This window comes from Anopheles maculipalpis, chromosome 2RL (assembly GCF_943734695.1).
Source record: "Anopheles maculipalpis chromosome 2RL, idAnoMacuDA_375_x, whole genome shotgun sequence".
In the NCBI taxonomy this organism is placed as follows: Eukaryota; Metazoa; Arthropoda; class Insecta; order Diptera; family Culicidae; genus Anopheles; species Anopheles maculipalpis.
The window spans coordinates 79,777,079-79,799,764 of record NC_064871.1 but is presented as its reverse complement, the minus strand read 5'-3'; the positions used below and the strand labels follow the sequence as shown (position 1 = coordinate 79,799,764).

At 41.3% G+C, this 22,686-nt stretch overlaps 1 non-coding gene across 1 annotated transcript; it reads right to left on the bottom strand.

The window, feature by feature from the left end:
- Window positions 1-10,711: 10,711 nt before the first annotated feature.
- On the bottom strand, window positions 10,712-10,783 carry Trnam-cau (transfer RNA methionine (anticodon CAU)). Its single transcript has one exon. It is a non-coding gene; the product is annotated as a tRNA-Met (tRNA).
- Between the last annotated feature and the right edge of the window lie 11,903 nt (window positions 10,784-22,686).

Genomic DNA, 22,686 nt, shown 5'->3' with positions numbered 1-22,686 from the left:
TCTTTTTTCTCCCCCTTAGTGGTCATTATTTACACACGATGCCACGTAGATGCCGTGAGGGAATTATAGTTTCACTGTCAACTACAATATTTTGACGCTCGTCGCGCAATCCTCCATTAATGGTCCATTAAGAATAAATAATGGCACCTATAGAATGGTGCCTTGACATGGCTCTACTCTCGTGGTGGAGGGGTTTAATTTTCCCACTTTTCTCTGGCAGAGAAAACGAGACAGCAGTGGAGGAGAAAAAAATCACAACCAAATCGTTCCAGTAAAACATTTCTTTCTGCTCCTCGCAACGCTCCTTTAGTTATCGTCAATTTTCACTTTCACCTTTCTCCTGCTGCCGAAATTAGCAGCACTGCTATCGAAAGACTAGTGTACAAGGGAAGAAAACCTTTAAAAAAAAAACGCACCACAAGAAAATGTGTCTTAGAATGGTAATTATGGACGTTCCCTTGACTTTCCCCTTGACAGTGTGCTAGAAGTCTCGCAACACCGTCCCGGGATCGTGCTCCGAAGGTGACATACGAACTGGTGATCAATCAAAATTAAGCCCAATCAGCCGCATAAAACAAGCGGGGATGGGAAAAGCGAAACGGGAAACGTAGTACAGTGTCAGGGAAATGATCACCGAAAAATTACTCCACGATGGATTGGCGCTACTGGAAAATCACTTTGAAGGGGTTTCTTGGTTTGTTTACAATGGTTTGACATTAGAAAAAGAAGGAACCGAGAGCTTAGTGTGAGTGCTTTTTTTTTAATGGAGATAAATGGGACAACAGATGTGTGAATTGTTCTGTATTTCAATGAAAGAAAAACCATGAAAAGAAGAATCAAACAAAAGTAAACACAAAAAAAAAAATCTGTGCTTATTCTCTTCTCATGAACTAAACAAAATAAATATTAAAAAAAACATTAATACCTATAGTCTTACAGTCCTATGTAACAAACGGTTTAGCAATTTAACAATAAAATATTAAAGAACAAAAAAAAGTAAAAGAGGAATGAGAAGGGCAAATTTTATTCGACATTACCGAGGGCTTAGATTGAAAGAATCACTTCCCAAAAAACAATTAAAAATAAAAAGCATAAGAAAAATTTCCTATGCTTTACCTGCAGAAACAAATAGTTTGAAAAACTGGTTGAGAGAAACTAATTGAATTGTTTATATTATTGAAACAGTAAAAGCAATTAAACTATCTGAAAGAGAAAGCAGATACCAATAATTAAAAACAAAAACAAATTTTACTTCATTTTAAAAAATTTATGTTAATTGAGCTTATTACGGAAATGCTTGTCACAATCGAACAAGAAAACACACATAAAAAAATGTTGTAAAAAAGTGCAGAAAATCTATAAAAAAAGTAATTCTTTTCTTAACAAACAATTTTCCCAGTCAATAATACAGAAATAAAAACAAAAAAGGAAAACAATAACAAAAACATCTAAACGTATTGAACTTACCAATTTTTTAAGAATTTGATTTCTTGGTAAAAAGAAGTATCAGCAGTAAAAAAAAAAAAACAATATTTTTAGTAAGTGTAAAAGATGTAAAATTATTCCAGACTCAGCAAGTCAAATACACAAATAAATTATCACACAGTCTGTAGCCATTATACAAGCGAATTTGCTCTTTGAGATTAGAAAAGTCAAGATGAACCACCTAGCAAGAAACAATAAAAAAATGATTTTGCCTTTCGCTTCTTTATATCCTTCATAATCCGCTCATCAGCTTCTACACTAATCATGGATCACCGTTAATCACAGAGAAAAAAAATACCATGGTTACCACAATCCGAGAAAGCACGTGCGTAAAACGGCTGCAAACGTCTAATTGAACAGCAAAAGAGAAGATAAAAACCTCCAGAAAATCCTTTACCATTCCGTAATTTCGTTCCCACGCCTCATTCTGATCCAGATCTATCTTTCCCTTTGTGTCGAATTTTGTTGCTTAAATCATTATTCTAGTGTGCCACGGAAAATGCGGAAAATGTCTGCCTGACGACGGTACCTTGAAGTTCTACTGCTTCTACCACTTTGAAGAAAGCATTCGTGAGAGGTTAAGATTGTCGACAAAGGTAAACCCGTAGCCCGTAGCTAGGGGATTGAGATAATCGTAAAAAATTGGTCCTCTCGGTAACGTCCGCCCGAAAAATAGACGCAACCTTGTCAAAAACGCGAAGAAACGCCAACACCCCCACCCTCAGGACACGTCCTGGTCCTGGAAAGGGAGACACATTTTCACTTCACACAGCCCACCAGTCCCCGGTAGTACCGGTCACTGATATTTCGAATCCAGAAAAATCAACTCCGACAGTCAGTCAACGGGAAATTAATGATCCAAAAGATTCGTTCGTAGATTTACTGCTGGTTCGTGTCTGTTCTTTGCTTCTTTTTTTTTTTGCCCTGGGACCATTTAAACTACAAAAAATTAAACGCACACACACACAGCAAACCGTGCAATGAATGGAAACGAGCCTGTTTAAAATATTTCCCAGTCGTTGCCGTTGTATGGCTTACAATGGTTAAGAAAAAACAAATGAAAAAAGTGAAAATAACGCCAAAATGTCAAAATCGCAGCCGTTATCCTTACGCTCTGACTTAGTGTTGTTTCGCTGGCCATCTTTGCGCTCTTTTTGCTCACCTGCGTTCCGGTGTGGTACGCATTTTTACAAACCATTAACCATTAAGCCAGTTGCAAGACACTTCGCGAGAAGGATGAAAAATCCAATCATCATTATGACGACGTTGACGGTTGAAGGTGAACGGGCTGCAGAGACAGATTTGTCTCTCGCGCCGGAAGCATCGGGACGATAATGTAATGAACAGTCAAATATGCTTGTGGAATTTACTGTGGGGTTTTTTTTTTACAGTATCTGGTGATTATGGGAGAAAGCAAGCAAAACGAAACGAAAGGTTTCATGATTAATTGTTCAAAAAAGCACCTGAGAAAGGATTTGTTTTGTCTTCGTCATCTTAACGCAAATCGAAACTCGTGTCATTTTTTGTAAAACAAAACGAGACTTCATGTACGAATTTAATCTTCATTAAATTTGGCTTATTCCAGACGATGGAATTTAAATTAAAGAATTCTTTTTTATTATTAGAAACCTTTTCAAGAATTTAAAGGGGCCTTCCTTATATATATAGAGGTCTTAAAAGCAACAAAGCTGCTGGTACTAATGGACCGGTGGTCGAGCTCTTCAAGATGGGGCCGCAGAGGCTTATCATCGAAATGCACCAGCTGATCACGATAAACTGGGAACAGGAAGAATTACCGGAGTATACAAAAAGGGCGACAGACTGGGATGCTGAATGGAATCGAACTATCGTGCCATTTCAGTCCTCAATGCCGCCTATTAGACCCTGTCCCAAAAACTGTTCTGCAAACTTGCCCCCCTTGCTACAGATTTCGTCAGAAATCTTCACTCTTCAGAAGTGCCGAGAGCGCCAGATCCCTAGGCACCACCTATTTATCGACTTCAAGGCGACCTACGATCCCATAGTTCGAAATGAGCGATAAGAGAGTAGAGGAGTTCTGCTATCTTGGAACTGTCTCCGAGACCGCACGAAATATGAGATATATCGCACACTGATTCACCCGATGGTCCTAGATGGCCACGAGTCTTGGACCATCCGAGCGGAAGATGCAAACGCTCTTGGCGTGTTTGAGCGTCTCGTCCTCCGGACCACCTTTGGTGGTGTGTTCGAACATGGAGTGTGAATGAGTAGAATGAACCACGAGCTTGCTGAGCTATACGGAGAACCGGACATCCTAACGGTGTGAAAGACCGGCAGGATGCGATGGCTGGGGCATGTTATGAGGATGCCGGACTCATGCTCCACCAAGAAGGTATTCGTCATCGAACCCCCAGTTTTGCACGAGGCGTCGTTCCTGGAGATCTATTGTTGACTGGGCCATGTCACGACGACGTACTCTTTAAAAGAGCAGGCCAACATGATGATGATGAGGGGTCTTCCTTAATTGGTGCTGAAGTAGACGAACCATCTAACTTCCAACAGCACCCATTCACTTTTGATTTGAAAATGTTTTCAGTCTTTTACTATAAATAAGTGCATTTCAAAAACGTGTTTTTCTTGATTTCTTGCAAAGATGCCAGCCAGTTTAAGTGACAGCCTGGGTAAAACTATACGACGCTATGAGGTCATTAGGAAGCATGATCAAAGTTACCGGAAAAGTAATAACAGCAGTACCCAACGACAGTCAGATGTCAGGTCTTGTAGCTACCACCAAGAGTCAACGCCAGGGAGATGATCTTCCCATTCTTAACTTTAACGTGGCACTACAGCTGAATCTTCTGGATTCAGCTGTAGCGGTACTGCGGTACTGGCCATCTACTCAAAGTATAAAACACTCACATGCGCTTCTGAGACATTAATTCTATCCATAGAAATTTTGGACCAACGACGCACGGAGGTCTAACTCATGAGCTCGCCAGAGTCTGGTGATCTGGTCATGTCATGTGAATGACACCAGAAAACGCAGCATCTGCTCTACATCCTCTAAAAAATCTTACCCTGCCATTATAGGCTTCTTAAACTTGGTTATCCTGCATCTTAAAAGGGAATATTTGATCCAGAACAGATACATATTTAACATAGCGCGTCATCTGAGACAGTCAAATATTGTAGTCATTAAATTAAGGTTTTAATAACAATACCGGAAAATCTTATCGCGACAGGGAGTTTTTTTTACTTTGGTAATCATAGTAAGGGACTGAGCGACCGCAGGGTGTCGTAATGAGCCCCCTAATTCACAATGAACCTACCTCCTAGTCAAAAAATTCGATCCCAACTTCTATTCAACGTAAGGCCTCTGAGGTGGTAAATCCGCCACTGATCTAAGTCATAATATTTATCCAAAGTTTGTCAATTCCAAAGCGAGGTAATAAGCAAAATCTTGTCACCAATAATACTATTTTATAACTTTTAACTGACAGCCTACATGACACTTCATTACTTTCGCAAAGAAATTGATGCCGCGCGCATTCATTAACGTACGAAAACCATCTGCCAGAAGCTTGACAATTGCATCCTTCGCAATCCCAAAACAATGCATTCAATTTAGCAAAAGAAGAGAAATATGTTGACTATTTCCCTATGTGGGTCCTTTCGTCAAACCGAGCCCCGCATGCATGCGAATCTTCATCGGTGAGAAACGCTTTTGAAAGGTGAATGAAAGGCGCGCGCCCGAATCCATTGAGATGTCATCGTTTGTGTGTGTGTCCGTCTCTCTACCGCTTTTTCCGCACTCCGCGAACGAACGAGAACTTGGTCGATTAAACAGCACCATCCTTTCTCACTGACAACCTGGTTTTGTGCCTTGAACTTGTGGACGGCCACAACCACCCTTCTGCTAACGCAGCTAAAGACAGATCGTTTATCAAATCCTAAAACTGCACCCCGGAACTGAAGCGTGCAAACTGTGTGTTTCTGTGGGTATGTGCGCGAACAAAGCGTGGCATTGCATTCTGTCACCGGGCAAACTTTCTGCCTGAGTCTTTGAGAGCCCTTTTTTGCATGTTACATCCAACTGCTCCCAGAGGGAGTCTCTCGCGTCAGGCATCCTAATCCCCGGTTGCTTATTTATGACTGAGTTCCTTTTCGCCACTTGTACTCTCTCTCTCTCTTTCTTTGTCTGTGTTGAAGATGTCATCGGCTGGACTGGGTCTTATGCATGCACATCATCCACCAAATCCCGTCCACGAGCCGGAGAAGCATGCGACGACAGTTCCTTGTAACGGGGGCTGGTGCGTCTTAAGGAAAAGCGGATAGTAGTGTTTCTTCCCCGTGAGGGTTCTCCCACCCACAGTGAGGGACCCGCACTGATCCTTAACTTACCTGCTGCTTTCTAGCGTATAATCATTTTTGCAAGATCATAAATTTCCCATATTTTAACCCCTGCGTGCACCCGGCTGCCTGCAGTGCTTCCTGCAAGTGCGCATTTTGCCTGCCCACACTGCCGAGCTGAAACGGGGGCCATGTTACCAAACTGCCAAGCCTTTGTCCCGGTGCCAAGTGTTTAGAAGTTTTTGCGAACGTCCATGCGTTTGTTGTGTTGCTTTCGGTTTTTGTAGAGCTGCTAACGCGCATCGCGGACCCGGAAACAATGGTAAATGCACGAAGAAGGAGAGACATTAGGTGTCGGAGTTCCCATGATGACGGTTCCGCTCGATGTGTAAGGATTACGATTCAACGTTGCACGTGCTCAATGCCCACACCAGCGCTACCATCGATGGAATGCTCCGAAGACGAAGAAGACACGGTTCAACATTCACCCGGCCCGTGTACTTACGTGTCGCGTCCTAGGCACGCCCGGGGAGTCTATTTAAGCTTCCAGTCGCAGACAACTCCCGGCGAGGCGAGACATATTTGAATTTGATACACTTTAATATGCACACATTTATCACACAAATCATAACCAAACGACGAACGGTAGTGGATTGTGCGAAGATGGGAAGGGTGCGCGCAGGGTTATGAGCGATCACCACAACTTAATGCACACACACACACAATTTCTCGAACACTTACACCAAGATTTGCCCCGTGGAAAAGGATTCCCGGAGTCAGCACATTTGGTCCGCCGAGAGCAGGAGAGACCGTGTAGACGAAAGCGAAAGGCGATAAACATGCGGTAGGTTCGAGTGGAAAATGAAATATGTTGCACATTGGTTTGACTTCATCGGTGACACACACACACACACGGATATGCACTCGCATGCTGCGACTGGCCCCCGGGGAGTCCATTATGGCAATGGAAAAGAGATACAAAGCCGAGCAAAGTCGGAGTTGGGGAGGCATATGTTTTCCGATATCCGATACTTCATCATCCTTTACCGGATGGTTGGAAAATGTGGTAATTTATATTTTGGAATGCAATGGAAATGGGAAGAAATCTTATTAGATTCATTTGAGGTCAATTTGGACAGTTTGGATCTTTGCTATGTTAAATAACAGCTAGCGTCTGTTAAGTGAAAAATCGATCATACGTGAAATTCAGGATTCATTTATTTCTGCTTGATTTCTTTCGACTAAAATGTCTACAAACATCCAGATTATCTAATTATGCTTTTAAAAATTGTGTTTCCAGTTTATTGAAGAATTGAAATGAACAGTAAAACTCTCCATTGTAACATAATTGTACCACAATTCAATGATAGATTGATCACTCTATGACGTATTGCATGATAAAGCTGCAGATTCAAGTTAAGTGGGTACACAATTTTTATCAATTGAACTTTGATTATCAATAGAGAGTACAACGTCTTCGACAAACAACGGAAGATGTCTTCCCCAATTCCCTCATGAAAAAGGAGGAGTCTTTAGTAGTTATTTCGTAGCTAATTATCCATTCAGGATAAGCTAGTCCCATTCGTTTATCAAAAAGAATTCCGAAACGGAAAATCTACCATTGACCATCTCTTCATAGATTTTAAGGCCGCATATGATAGCATCGCCAGGGCAAAACTTTACGAGGCCATGAGCTCTTTTGAAAAACCTGATCAATTCGGCCGGGATAGAATGACCATGACCAACGTCACATGCTAGGTGAAGGTGGATGGAAAACTCGCAGGGTCCTTTGCTACCACCAAAGGCCTGCGTCAGGGAGATGGGATCGCCGGTCTCCTATTCAACTTGGCGCTAGAGAAGGCCATCCGTGACTCGGAGTCAAAAACAGTCCCAGCTTAGCCGCGTTCAAGAGGAAGATGCTCAGAAGGATTGTTGGCCCCGTATGTGTGGAAGGACAATGGAGGAGCCGCTACAACGACGAGCTGTACGAAATGCATGAGGACCCAGCTCAGAAAGTCCTTTAAGGCCGTCCACACGAACAGAGGAGGCGTGGTAGGCCCAGATTGAGATGGGAGGATGGCGTGGAATCGTCCGCCATCAAGGCCGGGATCCCGGCTTCTGCTGCGGCAGGCCAAGACCGCAAAGCGGTTGTAGTGCCTAGTAAGTAAGTAAGTAATCATTGTCAAGGGGAAACCGTAGTACGGAGTAGTAGACCAAGATCAACAAAAACCAATATCAAGTGAAAACGGCGAGCTGTTATCAAAGTCTTTTCTAGGAACAAAGCCTCTGAAACTTCTGACAAAGGATAGCCTGTCAGGAGAATATCAAGTCTTTGCTGAAAATCGCTAAGTTTTATTGTACGCTGGTGACAGTAAAATCATTGGATTCTGTTTATTCAACTTTTCTGTTTAGTCAACCAAAAATTGATCAGACAAATACCCCTCTAGCTGCTCCAGTTAAACCCTGATCTTTGGAAAATATGATCATAAGGGTCCAGGGTAAGACCACACGGAAGAACCGTGTTTCAAGTCTTATCCGAAGTGAGGACTGACTATCTAACTACACGGTATCATCAAGTCTAGGAAGCAATTCAATTCAAAGCGTAGCATAGTTAAGCCAAGAAGATGAAGATGCAAATTTAAAATACAATGAATCTTCCAACAATTTCTCCATCTTTGGTTCAAAATTCAGCAAAATATTAGTGAGTTCTCCAATATAATCATAAACCCAAGCTCGCAAGTTTCATGTTTTGCTACATTTAAACAAACGATTTCCTCTTCCTCTGCTCGCACACAGCAACGCAACATTCTAAACAATTAGTAACGTCTTTCTCTTCGCTCACCTGTCACCTTTCGGCATCATTTATTATATTTGCTCGTGTAGTATTCAAGCCTTTTTCTACAGCCCCGCGGAACGCATGCTGTTCCTGCTTCACAAATGTGCACTTTTTTGACATCCTGACCCCATCAATGGAAGCGTACGGCGTAGGGCGGCCTCATCAAAACAGTTTGCCGACGTACGTACGAGGGATGTGCGGCTCTGTGGTGTCTTGGCGTTTTATTAATATTTTCCCACCTGCGTTAAAAAAATCACATACGCGCAGTTATGGTGGCGGTGGGTCTAAAATTCTTCTCACCGCTCCCATGCCTGACTTCAACCCCTCTAATTGAATGCATTTGAAGCAAGCTTAACTCCGCGAGCGCCATGCTATGAAAGCAAAACGTTTTCATCTCAATAAAGCACTTAATGATTCTTTTGTTCGCGCACACCCCGCAGTCGGTTGATGCGTTCGTGCGCGCCTTATTTCCTTCGAAACCATTAGTCTACACTGTGCGACTTTGGCTGTGGGGGCCCCCTTTTTGTACTCCCTCTGGAGCTCTGGAGGATGGGCAACGACTGTACCGCCGATCGGATCGGACCGCCTTCGATCGATCGGCACCGTAAGCAAAAACGGGTCAAGGGGAAACTTGGAAGAAAAAGAAAGAATAAAACGTGTGCTGATGGCACACGGTCGTACTTCAACGGGAACGTCTCGAAAAAGGTGGTATGTTCAAAATCGACGTCCGTTCGTGTATTACCATTTTTACACGCAACGCCGACCCCTCAGGAAGAGAAATGATTGATGAGCACAATGGTAGGCTGGCCAGCGTGTCCTTGGCGTGGTTGTGGAATTCATCACAATATTTTGACTCCGAATAGACGAAAACCCGTCGAACGGTCACAGGTAGTGAAGAGAGAGCCAGGTCCAGCCTTTTCCATTGGTCCGCGCTGTTACAATGTGATAATGTTTATGAAACCAAGAAAGGACACCAAGTCGAATGTCATCTTTTGCTTCATTTTTTTTGCGGTGACAATAAGAAAACCCTAAGGAATTAATGAAACCTACAAGTCCTTAGAGGTTGAGCACGCCAGACCGATTGACCGATCATTCCATTATACATTTATATCCCAGCAATCGTCCCGGGCCCTCCAGCTCTTTCCCATCCGCATTGGTTACCGTAAAAGGACATCATGAAAACCTTCGTCCCATGGTATCGATAGGATCGATAGTGTTTCCAGGTGTTTTCATTCCGACCCGACGCTGCGTGTATGCTGGTGTATGGGGACTTTGTTTGATTTTTGAAAAATAAATTAATACGACAGAAAAGGTCACAACCAGCAGCTGGAAATTCTTGGTAATCGTACAATCTTGCGGCCCTCGAATGAGCCAACATTGATTTTTGCTTTTGTTGTCTATGGCATGATGGGGGCGTGTAACGAGTTTTCTCAACAAAGCCATTGTTTGATTAAAAGAACTATTCAAACTATAATAATAGTATAGTTTACCCATTTGGGTTTCAAAATTATATTTTGAATGTTTAAATAGAATCCTAAGAAATCTATTTTTATGTCAAACATTTGCATTTATTTTGTAAAAAAAATTTGAGCCTTAAAAACATTTAAATAAGTCAGAAGATAAATTGAGCTAAATAAACAATAGAAATGAATAATAATAATAAGTTAAAGTAAATCATTGTATAACATTTCATAACTGAAAAGAAGTCAAAATTTGACATTAAGCACAACGGATTATTCACATTAAATTATTAAATTAAAAAAAAACAAATAACGAGTCAATGAAAATTGTACAAAAAGGGCGGAATTTATCATAATAAATGGTTGAGCAGTTTATGCACATTTTTCAGTATCATTTGAATAAATTGTACCTTATTTCACGTTGCAACGAAAGCAACAAAGCGAAGATACATTTTGAATATTGTTCCATTAATATAGCTATAAAATAATGTTAGATGTTATAGGAAGAGTGTTAGTTAAAAAGAAAAGCCATGCATAATAAATTATTTGGCTCGCAATTTCCCTATGATACAAAAAAACTTGCATGAACTAACCTCGGATCTAGCAGAGCGTAGTTTCGATCTACGGACCTCTGGGTTATGGGCCCAGCACGCTTCCACTGCGCCACTCTGCTTGTTGACGCTACTGCTATTACCTTACCTTTAGAAACCGCTTCTTTTATCGATATCTCGTTCGCACACGAAAGGGTTGTATTGAAACGCACCAATACAGAAAAAAACCAACTGTAACACGAGTTAATGATTTGTACATCATTATCAAACATAAAAAAATAACTTAAACTCAATCAAATAAAACCACTTTGGCTCATCTTTCATTCAATTAACTTTCTTATCATGAAGCAACCAACCACCAATCGGAAACGCACTTCATTTCATGGCCTTTCGGCCTTATCGCAGCAACACAACGCGCAACATAAACATACGCATCACTTTCTTATCGGTATAACCTCGTGACCCGGCCCGGAGCAGCGGCGTTGCTTCCGGGAGACAAACAAACACTCCGGTACGGCACAGAACACAGAACGGACGCCGCACACGATCCATCACCTTTGCAACACTGTTTGACGGATCTGATGACGCTCCCGATCAGATAATCCACTCACGCACACTCACGCACGATCGGGAACGCTTTTTGGAGACGAGGTACAGCAATCGATCTGGGAATAAAATGGAGCTTGACCCAAACCATACGCACGCTCGTGCATTGTAAACAGGAGGCCATTCAACCGAACCGAAACCACCGTTTGCTGTTCCCACCTAAACGCACCGCGCCGTGTATGTTGTTGTAGATTTTGTAGAGAACACTATCATAAAGTAAACAATTAGATAAACAATATTTCATCCGAGCGAGGGCACACACGTTCGGATGCACGCATGACTTTAAACACACAAACACATATCACTGCGCACTCCCTCCCCCCTCCCCCCGCCTACTATTCCATTTGGGTTTGTTTTCGGGTTTCCCTTCTTGGTCTTGTTCTTCACCGTTTTGGCATCCTTCGGGTGGCGTCCTAAAACAGATCGTACGATCGTCGAGGCCCGATGGAGCTGAGGTAGGTTTGGGACAGAATAAGCAAAGACCGAAAAAAAAGGCACGGATCACATCCACTGTACAGTTGTTCGGTTTTAAATAAAGTTTTAATTGTGATTTATGATTACCAAAAGTCAAAGATTGTTGAGACTTCGCTTCTTGCCGGTGTTGAGTTTACTTCTTCGAGATCACGGCGTCTGGGACTAATGGAGCGAACAGAGGAAAAGAATATAATATCTTTCCAGCAAGCGAACCTCAATATGGTAGGGAAAGGAGTGGACGCATGGCTATTGCCAAATGTAGAACAGAGAGCAGTTGACGTGTGTCAAGAACGTTGGCTGGCATAAGTGCACGAAGCTACGATTTTGGGACACGGCACGAAGCAAAAGTTTGAGAAACAATGCCTAAAATGGTAAGAGCAATATAAATGCAGAGTGCTAATGGATGTTGTTTTAAGGCGATTACTATACACTAACCCTAAACATATTAGTAACCAGATTTTTTCATGGAGTTATGATTGAGAGTTCTTATATAATTTTTGGAGGAAGTTTTTATTAATTTATTTACTATGAAGTATGACGGCACGTTACCGAACTGTTAACATCATGTGTGACTGAAAAAATGAACATTAATAGTAAGGCATTTCCTCCTTATTCTTTGCCTTATCCCGGGCTTGCTCGGTTATGGATGTGGAGTTGTTGTCCAGGTCTATTGGTTGTTGTTTGTTGTATTCCTCAGGTGGATGCAGTTGTTTTATTTCTGGTACTATTGGTATGATTATTTGCAGCGATGGCAGTTGTTTGCTTCTAGGTTGGCTATTGTGGTTTGATGGCTATTTTGTATAACTTCAGGCATTGGACTGTAACAAATCAAAGCATTGTCATGACAGCACAAACAATTATTTTCCTGTGTACAGTGTTACCCGAACAGTAAAGCAGTGACATTCTAAGCTCAATCCGGTCAGCGTCAAATCCAAAAATGATCAGCTGATTCCATCCCGCAGCAGCAAGAGCGACTTCGCTACTCTCTAGATTGAACCCGCCAAACACTCGCAAACCCAACTCCAACGCAGCCGAATCGCCTGCCTCCCTTTTACGGCAGTGTTGAAACTGTCCGCGGTATGCTGTTGTCCCGTCTTAGTTCACAACAGTTAACAAATCAGCTCAACAAGGAGGAATAAGTAGCAAAAACTGTCAATAAAACACAACAGTAAACAGAAAGGTATCAAAAAGAGAGAATCAAGGTTAGTTGATATACTGTAAAAAAAACCAGAAAGCCGGTGTATACGGTGGAAAAATAACATCTTTTAGAGTTTTATCAATAATTTTCCGCAATAGTTTCCCAAACTGAATCAATCAGTTAACATCAAATAAATCTAAAAGTTAACAGCAGCAGCGCTTATTGCCTGCTGAGCGGCAAGGACCTTTGGATCAATGGAGCGCGGATGGTGGGCGATAGGCTTCTATAACTTTGAATTTTAATCATAAAAATATAATATTAACAAATTTGAATCAATTTTCCAAAAAATTTGGTAAGAAAGATTCCTTCCTCCGTAGCCTGAAGGCCACGCAAATCAATGGCGCTTACAAGTTGCAGTTGAGTTTCCTCGAAGTGTATGATCACTACCACCGAAAGGAAATCAGGACTACCAACTTGAGGATGTATCACAGACCACAAAGATAAGTAGAGAATTCTTTTTGGGGTTAGCTAGCTGTCATTGTCTAACGTATTTTATATAAGGATATTCTAGGTTAATTCTGAAAAGGATTCTCCAATAAGTGAGCTTACAAATGTTTTCAGTTATCATTTAACATTATTTAAACAAAATGAGTAAGTTCATCCTTGTGGACGAACTAACTAACTATAGATGCAACTTGTGAACTATGTTGTATCATGAAGACAGAACGATTTTTGTTTCTATTTGATACATTCTATAGATTTTCCTGGAGTGCCGTCCAGAAGGTCAAATATACTCAGAATCAAAATCGAAATATTAAAAAGCCTTGAATCAGACATGGTGCAATATGCGTCTTAAGCCAAGTTATTTTGAGTGAAAATACCAAAAAATTCATTTGAATCCAAATCTAGTTTCTTCTTGTTTCAAGCGTAAAATCATTGCCAGAATCATCAATTGAACAGTATTAAAATGATACAAAATTATTTTCCATCGATTATCGACTTCACCGTACCGTCGAAACCAATTGTATCGCATCATCTCCCGCTCTGGAGTCACCATTGTCAGAGCCAAAATCGAATAATCGATACAATAAACGAAGCACGGCTGCCAAAAAAAGACCGTCCGCACACCTTGCCAAACTGGTGTTGTCTGAAAAATCGTGTGAAAAGTGATTCTCTCTGTCCCTGGAGACAATTTTCCGCACCGTTTCTTCAGCCAAAACGCTCTCGGTTGGAGAAAACGCGATAATGAAATTGAATCGGGATTGAATTATGTGCGATCAACGCCACAGATTGTCCAGATTGAATTCTTTATGGAGAATAAATAACTCAACGCAACGCTATCACCGCCGTCCGTGCGAGCGAATCGTACAAAGGATCGGTTTTTCTTCACGCTAAACTAAATATTGATTCCCGGGGCACGATTCTGTCAATCGGACGATGAGAACGCCCTAATGGAAAATAGGTTATGTTTAGGTTAGTAGACGACGATAAGACAATGTGGCCAAGAATCGGAACAGAGAAATAAACATCCGCTAACAGCTGTGACCGCTGCAAGATGGTCACTTCGCTTCATCCTTCAACGGTACTGTAAAGCAAGAGCGACAAACAAACAAAAAAAAGCATAAATAAAATAATGGAACCACTTGCCTTAGACATCTTGCTCCAGTCTCGTCCCTAGCTTCCTCGTCCCCCACCGTCACCCTGGGCTGACGTGTATTGAAATTAATGATCGTTGTCAAAACATAGAATGAAATTTCAAGATCATTTCTGCCTTTTCCGAGTGGCTGCGGCAGTGATAGCGAGCGATGCTTTCAAACCAGATGCTGATAAGTGGAACAGAATCATCAACGTCATCGTCATCATTAAAGTATACACCGTAACACTGTGCCTTCTTGCTTTCTATGAGGGAGGTTTCGCCATGGTATGGGGAGCATGATTTGCACGAGATTTGATGCTTGTGATTGGTGTTAAACTTCGCTAACGTGTTCCCTTATCGTGCACGGTGGATCATCCCCGTTTGATTTGGATTCGTTACGGGTGAAAAATGATGCTGCGAAAAGGTGGCGCAATTAGTGAAGCGTTTTAAGTTGTAAGCGCTTATCGTACATGTATCGGGTTTAGGTACAATGCAGTTTTATTAGTGATACGTTTTGATTGATCGTAAATCATTATTTATTAGATGAATCGATGAAGTTCTTTGTTTTTTTTTTAATAAAATGTTTAGCGCTAAAAAAAATTTCTAAATAATCATGCGAAATCGTTATGCAAACTGATCAGGTGGAGGAGCAAAAATACAAAATTGAGACATTAATACAAAAAAAACACCTCAAATACTTAAAAAAAAAACAAAACATCAAATATTAAAACAATTTTCTGTGGTTTAAATATTAAGAAAAGTAAAAACAACCGTGTTGAAATAAATGTTTCGTATTGGAAATTGGCAAAAAAAACATCAATACTACTTACAAAAAATCAAAACAAACTAAATACAATGGTACAAAAAAGATAAAAAAGTAGCAACATTTTCGGATCATCAAAAGGAACAAACAAACAAACAAAAAATCACAGATCAAGCAAGTAAAAACAGAATTAAAAATTTAAAAAAGAAGAAATTAGAAACAACTAACGCAAACGAGAAGCTTCGGATTTTTTTTGTAAAATTAGAATAATCAAAACGAGAAAACCAAATTCGGCGTTTCAAAATTGAAAATCGAGCTTAAAGCAAAAAAAAAAAATCATTGTAAACAAACAAGTCGCTATAAGGCGAACAAAATAGGACTGCAGTCAAACTTCATACTTTTATTCATTTTATTTAAGTATGACGGTTTGCGTCGTATTGTCAACACCGCATGCGATGACTGGGTATATAAACCAGATTAACGTGGCATTTCTTCCCTGTTTTCAGCCTTATTTCGGGCATGCTAATTATTTTTTTTTTTTTTTTATTCATGAGGGACGGCCTGGCCGTATTGCTTGGGCATGCTAATTACAAACATTATAAATTAAATTTGCAACATTTTCTAACGGGAAGTCAAAGTAAGAGGTTTTAAATGTAATACTTTCTAAACAAAAAATAACATTATAAAATTAAACAAGTAATATAATAATGAAAAATAAACACAAATGAAGACATTCTGCTTCTTTCCTCTAGACAACCTTCAAGGTGATTCGGCCATTTAATAGAATAACAGATTTATTATAGTTATAGAAGTTTATAGAGGTTTATTATAGTTATAGAATAACAGATTACCAATATGTGAAAATCTATTCAACGCAAGCGGTGTTGACGATACGGCACTGGACCGTAATAATCAATTATAAATAAATCAATAATTAAATAAATAAGAAAAACTGATTTCATGTAATTGGAGTGTCAAGGCCTGACAACGGGGGAACGGTCCGGATGGAATTTGATTCTGCGTCAGGTGGTGTGAAAATGAATATGCAAGAACTCATCTACTAACAATACTATACAAACGCAATATACAAATATAGAAAAAAGTGTTTGGAATTCGCGAACAACGGCTTTGCCGTACTGCTTAATATTGAAAAGATAAACTAGGAAGAAAATAAAAGCAAATTGCAATTAACATCTCCATATTTGAAAAAATATAAGCAAGCAATTAGAGCATTGAATCATTATTAATCGAAAGTCCGAAAAACATCTTTACTTTCGCATGCCTTGGATGAATAAAACAAGATTTGAAATTTTGAAATAAATTGAAAAATTAAATAAATTTTAATACAAAAAAATATTAAAATACAACTGATAATCCGAACAATACGGCACTGGACCGTCATAATTAATTATAAATAAATAAATAAATAAATAAACAACTGATAATAAAATAAGCAACGGCAGCAATGCGGCACGACCGTCCTTAACGAAATAAAAAATAAAATGCACAACGAAAATCTGTCAAACTAAAGGATAAATCAACAATAAACAGTATTTTTTATAAAAAATGATATTTATCAGCTTTGAAATTTCAAGAAATTAAGCATGGTTGATAAAACAAAACTATTTTATAACATCGATAAATAATTCTTAGAAGCCTTTAGATCATTGCATCTTCAATTGGTGGAACTAATATGCAAACGCTTTCACATCACTTAGTGAAACTTCAACTTCATTTCATAATCATCAACCATTCTACAACAAAACAAAACACAAAACGTCCCTCATCTACATGAAATCAATTCCGTAAAGAAAGGGTCAACGATAAACATCCGAACCCGGCCAAAGGGAAGCCTGAAAGTGGCCTGAGACAAAGGTAAACAATCCGCGAGCCTCCAGTTGACTCGGGGCTGCTGCATACCCAACGGTTTGCCTTGGCATAGGACAAGGGAGCATAGAGCGAGCGTATCATACCTGCACGATGACGGTGATGAAGGATGAAATGGCTATTTGTCGGACGCGATGCTCGTGATCGTCTGATCGTTCTACAAAAGAAATAAAAAAAGAAATGAAAGGAGGCGAAAACAAAAAAACACACAAAAAACAAACGAGACCACCAGTCTCTAAATGGCGCAGATCCAATCCGCCTGTCAAGCACTGACACGCTACGGCCACGAAGATGCCACGGATATACTTCCAAACAGCGCGCCAACCAAATGCCCCACCGAGCGTTAAACAGAATCGAGATCGCCCGAAGGCGGGTGGGGGAGGGGGTAAGGGTAGGGGAAAAAATGGTAACAGAATTCTTAATACCATCATCACCACGTGTTCCATCATCGGACGGGAATATCATTTCAATCTATCCATCGTCTGATGGGAAGCATGATGGCGCAGGAAAAACGCGTCTTCTTCGCGTGGTGTTCCGCAGCACCACGTTGTACGTTGTTGCCTGAGAGTGTTCGGTGGCATGTCACTTCGATTTTGTGTCGAGGATCGGGATGAGCATCTTGTGGACTGACCGCGCGAGCGAGGTTGCCCGGGTTGTGCGGGACACCCATCAGGTTCTGCGGATATAATAGAAAACAAATATTATGCTTTCATATTAAAATCATTTTCAAACTGTTTAAATATCGTTTGTTGTTCTTCTTTTCCGGTACATCGTCGCCCATTTCGCTTCTTCTGCTTTTAGTGCCACCTGATGCTTGAGTGTTGTTCGTTCTTGATGTGTGGGCATGTCTGCATGAGTAGTGTTCTTTTTTTAATTCCTTTCATATATCCATATCACTCGTCGTGTCGGGTTTGATGGACCGGTTTAGTTTTTGCACTAGTTAGCAAAGTCATTTCTTAAAACAACATCACTGCAGGCAAGCTTGGAAGGAAGAAGGTATTTTAATTAAGAACGCGGACGTGAGGAAAGAATGGTTGGCTTGTACATTTACTGTGCTTATGCACTTCTCATAGAAGAAAGGATTATTCTACAAACTTTTAAAGTAAATTCACACTTCTAGGAACAAGAGAATTCTACTTTAAACGGTTAAGAGTTGCAATTTCTATTACTGGACTAAAACAGACTGCCCCAATTAAAAGGGCTTAAGGGTCATATCCGTTATTCCGTTAGTGTTATCCATATCCTACTTCAATAAGTAATGCTTTCCTAGCAAACAACCATAGTTGAAGAAACATCCACCATTTTGTGGACCAATTTTAGAACAAATCATAATCCAACTATGGAGCACTCCCAGTACACTTTTTGCCAAACACATACCGTCTCCCAAAAAAAGCGGGACTAAAACAAATAATGCTTCGACTGTAAATGACTTCTTAGTGCTCGATGCTAGAGTTTCCAGAATTGGAACACACCCATTAGCATCAACGTCCGTACCCGGGCACTCACACAATCATGTCCAAAGCTCCCAAAGGACTTTCAAGTCATTTCCACGCGATTCTCTTTATATCCTACGCCCGAATGGACATGTACACACACACAAACACAAAACGCTAAGAGGACGAAATGACTCCCGGGACTTCCGGAGCAAGCAAAGATGTCCATTTCCTACTCCAGGCATCATCCAGGCATGGGAAGGTCCTCACAATAATCTAACCGTGGAAGAAAACGGACAATTTCCAAGATTTAATTCTACTTATGTAACACAATAATCTGAGTATTGTTTCAAACAGCAAATCCGTCCATGTTTGCTGATACTACTGCCTGCTTGCTCTCGTCTTTGTTGCTGCCTGCTGCGAAACCAAAACCGTACCAAGCCCTCGTTTCGTTGCAATCCTTTCCGCATCTTGAGTCACCGCAAAGCCCGCCGGTACACAGCGACAGGGACTTAAACGCGCACACAATGTCAAGATGAAACAAGATATCCTTTTAGCAGCCACTGAGGCTTAAGAGCCACCAAGCAAGAAGCTAAGCATCTCTGGAGCTGAAAAAGGGGTAAGGACTTCCGTGTCCGTGTTATCCTCGCCTCTCGAAACGTGTATCTTGTCCCGTGCACTACGAGTCTACGATTTTGCTGCACGAAAAATCTTCATCCTACGCGGGAAGGCGATACCAGAAACAGAAGAACGGCTGGGAAGAAAGTTTTCTTTGCCTTGATTGTGCAACATACGCACACATAACCAAGGCGCCGGCGTTTGGCGTTTGGACGAAAAGGAATTAAAAGCAATAACTATAATTAATTGAATGTTCTTGTGAGTCGGAGCTAAGATCCCTTGGAAGCAGGACATTCGAGCTTCGGGCCAAACGGTTTGCCTCTTGGTTTGTGTTTGACTTTCGCTTAAAACTTTACCCGACGCGTCTTGTATGCGCGAAATATAGTGTCCCCAAGGCGTGGATCTAAAGTATAGAATCGGTTTTAATTTTCCAGCAAATAATTACGAAACGCTCGGTGGAGTTGGGTTTGAAGGATCTTCAGGACTACCCTCAAACCAGTCAAGAATCAGTTCCAGCAATTTCGGTGATGATGCTGTAAATCAGGATTAAGGTTGGGCGATTTTCTCCTCCATTTGTAAACGGACAGCTTTTATGTTTTTCCCGGCAAGCTGCTTCCCAGTTATGACACCGGATTGGGTGGCAGCAGGTCGATTAAGCTTTCAATTTGCACTAATTGTTAGGTGACTACCTTTCAATAAGTTTAATCCTTTTCCAAGCAAGACAGAGCAGCTTAATGCTGTGGAAGCCTCAGGGGCTCTTGGAAGATCTTGGAAGACATCTTTTGATCATGTCCATTACATCAGATCAGAAACAACATTTCACAACCAAGGAAGATTCTGAGGGTAAATGTGCATAAAGCAATAGTTCACCCGTAGGCGATAAACGCAAAAGACATCCTCCCTGACATCCTCACCGTTCTCACAGGGCAATCATGACATTGTAACTTCAAACGCAATAACAATAACATATCGGTGCCAATTTATGTTGGTACAATTTGCTTTCGTACGGCCACCGCACGCCCTCCACACACACACACACACACACATAAACTCTCGTCCAAACTCCCGAAGGACGTTGAAGTAATCAATGGCGTCTCGGGGAAAGATACTGTGGAGAAGCGTGGGGTTTTAAGACGACGTGAATTGAGTCCCCATCATGGCATCAGCAAAACTACACACAGACTTCGGCGAGACATTGCTTTCCGTCACGTCGTGGCACGTCGTCCTAATCTTGATTCGATTATCTTGATTTAAGCATGCAGCGACGAGCTTCGCCTCGAACATCTATCGAACATCTTTCGGAAAACCAGGTCCAGTTCCAATTTCCTTCTAAAAGGTTCGTTCGTGTTTTTTTTTTTGCTTGCTCTCCGATACATTCTGACCCCCACAAAACATCAGGTCTCGGGGGCACACACACACACATGTAGGAGAAAAGTAGTGCTTTTTTGTTATTTTTGTGTGGAGAAAATTGTACCGTAATTCGCTCACGATGAATGTTTTATGTCTGGCGTGTTTTTCATGCGTCCCCATAATATCGCTACGCGGGTTTTTTTTTTTGTAGATCGATATGCGCCATCACACAGCATCACGCACAACATCCAGATAGAAACCGATTGTACGCGATGTATTTTCTGGTAGGTTGCTTCTAAGCAGTTTTCCAAGAAAAAAACCTCCAAAGAAGCGAAGGACCAAAGTCGCAAATAAAAAGCATTGGAACTGTCACAAAACCTAGCTACTTCGAGGAGTTTCACGGGCGCACAAAAAGTCAATCAGCTTCCAGCTCTCCGCTGGCATGCGGATATTTCTTTTTATCTTAGTGCAGGGGGAGGGGGGGGCGTTCGTAAAACGAGCGCCAATATCCCAGCTCCCAAGCTGCACGCCCTCTCCCCACAGGCGAATTGCGAAAATCAGTTACAATCACGAAATGAAGCGTGATACGTTTCGGAGCGGAAGGAGCCGTGTGGCACCGCTTGCACACACACGCACACATGGCAGTTTCCGATTCGATTGATTCTATGCCATAGTAACGTTGGAATGGTGATCTCGCCCCCCCCTCCCCCCCCTCCCTTTTGCCATGGCTTTGTGGCAATCGATGATTTGTGGAAATTGAGTACCGCACGATAGGAAGCCCTTTCACTTTCAGGATAAAACTCAACCGAACCGAAGACTTAAGAGGCGAACCAAACGCACATCTAACCCGTACACCAAGATGTGATGTTTACTTCGGCAGAATTCCAATCGAGCTCCTACACACGTCGCACACGAGTGGAGCGACATTCGTTTGTGACATTTGTCAAAACGCACCAAATCCCTTCCCGGTTTCTTTGGTTTAGATTAACTCATTTCGGGCCGGAGGTTTGTTTCCGGGCGTGTGGGTTTATTGAAAATTTACAATTCTGCCAGGATCGCGCCATCATGCGTTGCTCGAGCCGAATCAATCACGCACACGCGCAAAAACCCACTGAACGGGAAAAGAGCGCGTAATTAACCGTGAAAAATCTACGCACGGTTCTGTGATTGATTTACGATACGATTGTGCGACTAGAGCAACAGCAGTGGGGAGCGGTGTGTGTGTGCAGTAGGAGTATGGTAGGGCGCTCCCTTCTTATCTCCTGCACAATAGGATTTGCCGTTCTTGCCAATGGTTGTACGTCTTTAATTCATGAAAACTCCTCCAGTGGTGGGCGGAAAACGCCGAAGACTAATGAAATTAATACATATTGGAGTGTATTAATCTGCCGCATTCCCATAGAGATGGAGTTGGAGGGCCGACATAATCTCACGTGCGGTACAAGAGCGATTTTCCACCTGACGTGACGTGGTGGCTGCTGAAGCGATTCGCATCAATAAATGGTACGGTTTGACGATGATTAGTAATATATGTACGCAGAATGTGGGGAGATTTGCCGAATCCGTGTTGTGCAAGCAAGTCCATTTTCCGGAAAGAAAGAAAGAATAATAGAGACATTTGTTAGTGAGTGTTAATATTCTTTTCATTTATTACGACGCCACAATCATGCAGTAATGCTTAAAGCAATGATAGCAAATTGGGTAGAATGAGTTGTATTTCATGTTTTAGAGCGATTTTAGCAGGAATCCGACAACGAGGAGGATTTCTTCAGACATCATTTGATTGTGTGTATTTGGTGCTACTTTTCATTAGCAAGAATGGGAGGATCGGTGGTATTCACACGGCAGGACTAGGATTTAAATCCCATCTGTCCCGTTTCTCCGTAGTGAGGACTCAAGTATCCAACTACGTGGTATCATCAGAGCAAGTTTAGTAAGCCATTTTTTGTGTTTACCAGCCTATAGAACAAGCATCGGAATAGCTCGAAACAATACTGGATTCAAAAAGCACAACATTTTATCAGTTTATTTACGCTGTTTAAATCAATAAGACAATCTTCAATTTGTATAGAAAGCTGTCAGATTCGTCACCTTTTTATTGATCATGGTATTCTGCTTGG